Raw genomic sequence first — 3,704 nt, forward strand, 5'->3', positions numbered from 1 at the left:
TGATCGCTTTGTTTCTATTGGAATTTGCCACTTTAATGAATAGGTAAATATATTTCAAGTTATCCATCTACACAAATAAATCAATACAATAGCTAAGCCCATTAAAACACCCAGGAAGAAGGGCCCAAGGAAAACGGGAGTGGATCTGGAGTAACTCAAAGGCGCAACTGCACATACAATACTGTTTAGAATATTTAGACAATAGGCTCCCTCCTTCCCCACTCTCATTCTTCCAGTGCACTCCAGCCTTCACTTTGAAAGAGAAATCTCTCGAACGAATAGCACATGCACTATGGCTGCCAATAAAACCACTCCCTTAATTGCAACAAAGTAAGAATCAATTATTTAAAATGGTAAGAAACACCAGAATTAACAAAGTGCTCAGCATATAAACGGAACCAGTCAAACCCTGTCCTTTACAAAAAATGGAATCTATGCAGAAGTCATCAACGGCGAAAGGCTCATCAGATGTAGAAGCTGGAAGGAATAGAGACAGAGGTTTGATACAGAGATGCAGCATAATATGAATAACAATGTAACAATTTGGCAATTATGTAACAGTCTTCCAGGACCATCTTCCTGTAGGGTCATCCTCACCCCCTACGATTTTGTTGTTGATGGGGCGGATGCCACACACGAAAGTGAGAATACTTTTGTTAGAATTTTGACATAATAACAATTCTAGAATTTAGCCAAAATGCTTTTAGATTGAGGCTGGACACAAGATGCTCGGGAATGGGTCTTTTATTTAACATTACACAATCCACCGGCACCGCTCAACATTCCAGATAGTGCCAAGGAAGCCCAAAATGTGTCTTCTGCAGAGGACAGGACAAAGCCAGAATAATACTTGATCAGTCATAGTGTAAAAACTATTGGTCGCTAAATCCGGAGAAATGACGGACCGTGTAGGAAACTGTTGGTCATTAAATCCGTCTCGAAGGACCATGTAAAAATGATTGGTCGCTAAATCCGGAGAAATGACGGACCGTGTAGAAAACTGTTGGTCATTAAATCCGTCTCGAAGGACCATGTAAAAATGATTGGTCGCTAAATCCAATAAGGATGAGAAATAGCAGAGTTCTGGTGCAGGAACAGGATAATAGTGCTATTTAATGTTATCAATCAGTCATAGGCTATACACATTTATCTACTGTTTCATGGATAACCCACTTAAGAGGTTAACATTTTTCTCAAAATGAAAATAAATCATTTTGAGCGATTTAAACACTTGACATCATCTAGCGTGCATCATGTGATTTTATACTATAACAAGTAGGCAAAGTCTACTTTTTACTGGTTAAAGTGATGTTGCACACCAGATGATGTCAAAGTGTATCCTGGTGAACTTATCTCGTTAGTTTAACAAAAAAAAGTTTTATTTACTATGGCTCAATATTTAAATTCTAATTTTGCCCAAAACCATGTCAGACCAGAGGGATCACTATCAGACACATCAGCAAGTGGCCATTCCATAAAGGGATTAGAGTCCAGGTGTTCTTTTAATATACCATTGGTTTCAGTCAGTTACAATCCAGTAAGAGAGAATTGAGAAGTGAATTGAAATCAGCTATTTATTGGGTGTAATGTAAACTCACCAGGGGTTGTTGAAGGGCCATCAGTTGTTGAAGTGGTCGCTGGAAGATATAGACAGAGAGGTTGGAAACTTAACACAAGCACTTCCTGTAAAGTCCCGTAGCCCCCAAAATATGAGATTTGGACTCTTTTATAAACTCTCAAAGCCCCGCCCGCCTTCGATCCTGCCGATTGGATTGTATAGAGCAGTACAGCTGTTTCAACTCCTATCACCTGCTCCCCTTTCTCTCCCTGAATGTTGACCAATTCCACTGACTACTTAACTAAACTCTTTGCAGTCCATAAGTCATTCATTTTCAATGGAGGCAGATCACCTTGATTTGTCCCACTCTTGTGTGTTTTCCGTTGTACCCTGCTGCAACCACCAGTTAGTTGATTTTAAATGTATTTTGTGACATTTTAAGAGTATCAACTCGACAGCAACAATAATTCAGGAGGGCCGAGGTAAATTATTGTTTGCTAGAATTCTAGAATTCACAAAATAATGTTTTAGCATGGAGCACAAGCTAGCAGCACAACTCAACATTCCAGATAGTGCCAAGGAAGCCCAAAATGTGTCTTCTGCAGAGGACAGGACAAAGCCAGAATAATACTTGATCAGTCATAGTGTAAAAACTATTGGTCGATAAATCCGGAGAAATGACGGACCATGTAAAAACAATTGGTCCCTAAATACAATAAGGAAAAATACCAGAGTGTTGGTGCAGGAATGGGATAATAGTGCTATTTAATGTTATCAAGTGATGTTGCACACCAGATGATGTCAAAGTGTATCCTGGTGAACTTTCTTAAAAAAAAATGTTTTAAACATAGCCATCAAGTAGAAGTAGCTGTAGATATAATACTTTACAAATGTATTTCCAAATACATTCACGTAAACTACTTTTAAAAAACGTTGAATAATTATTTTGAAATGTATTTAAAGTAATTGAAATACATGAAATAGTATTTGAACCAGGTTTGTTGAAAGTACCATTTGTCTGGAAGGCCCAGCGACCAGTGACGTTGACATTGCTGGGTGTAACTGAAAGTTGTGTCGTTGCTTTGAAATGACCCCGGGATCGAGAAGTAGTGGATGGAGTTGACTGTGTCATAGCCAGCCTAGAAATACACATATCATAGATTGTTATTATAATTTATTAAAAGCATCAGAGATGAAATACTATCCATACATAATTCACATCAGGAATGCAATTTATGCTCATGATAATGAATATAAACCCATATATTATTCTTCATGAAAATGTATAATATGCATTCATTCTTCTGACCTGAATATTTTGAGTTGTTGGTGCAATCTCCCCATAGTTCATCAGGATGAAGGAGGATTGTACAGCAATCAGAACCACTTGGAAGGTGATTTCCTTATATTAAGGAAATTAGATACACATTTTTAATACATACTGTAGCCCCTGTGTCATGCACCAATCTTGCCCATTATACATCTTATATCATAGCTTCACAGGCTTTTACTAATCGGCTTAAAAATAACTAAGCATCACTTTAGCTGACAATAGAAACAAGTCACAACAAAAAGTCTTACTGTTCCAAAAGTGTTGTAGTAGGGAACCTTATCCCAGCAACGGAGCCCAATTAACAGAGAAGCCCAGATTTGGGAAGTACTGATTCATATCTTGTGTGGCCTGTTGAAGAACACTGCCACTGCTGTACTGCGGTAGAGATGGTACCATTCCGCCTGTTGTCCAAATCGGTCCAAAATGGAGCAATCAGATCTCTTGAGGAAAATGCAGGGAATCGGTATGGTGTGTAACTGGCAAATGCTGCATTGAAGGTCAGATGTCCATTGTGGTTCACCTGAAATGACATTTCTTAATTGAAATGGAAATAAAGCCTGTATGACAGTTTAGACACAACTGGTTACGCTTCATCATTTGTTTATGTGTAAGGACAGATCGTTGGAGAAGATGGTTTTGCATCGCTTACAACACCGACAAGTGAAAGTAAATGAATGGGTGAATAAATAAAGTACATGCAACATATGGGACACTTTTAAATGTACTTTTAGAGACCATTCAATACAATACTCATAATTAAAACAAAAGCAGTTTAAGTCCAAATAGATTAGACTAATAAAGGAAATAGAGGAA

At 38.0% G+C, this 3,704-nt stretch overlaps 1 pseudogene; it reads right to left on the minus strand.

Moving 5' to 3' along the window:
• Positions 1-3,458, minus strand: LOC124029763 (annotated as a pseudogene).
• Between the last annotated feature and the right edge of the window lie 246 nt (positions 3,459-3,704).

The sequence above is a fragment of the Oncorhynchus gorbuscha genome, unplaced genomic scaffold (assembly GCF_021184085.1).
Source record: "Oncorhynchus gorbuscha isolate QuinsamMale2020 ecotype Even-year unplaced genomic scaffold, OgorEven_v1.0 Un_scaffold_7585, whole genome shotgun sequence".
Taxonomy (NCBI): Eukaryota; Metazoa; Chordata; class Actinopteri; order Salmoniformes; family Salmonidae; genus Oncorhynchus; species Oncorhynchus gorbuscha.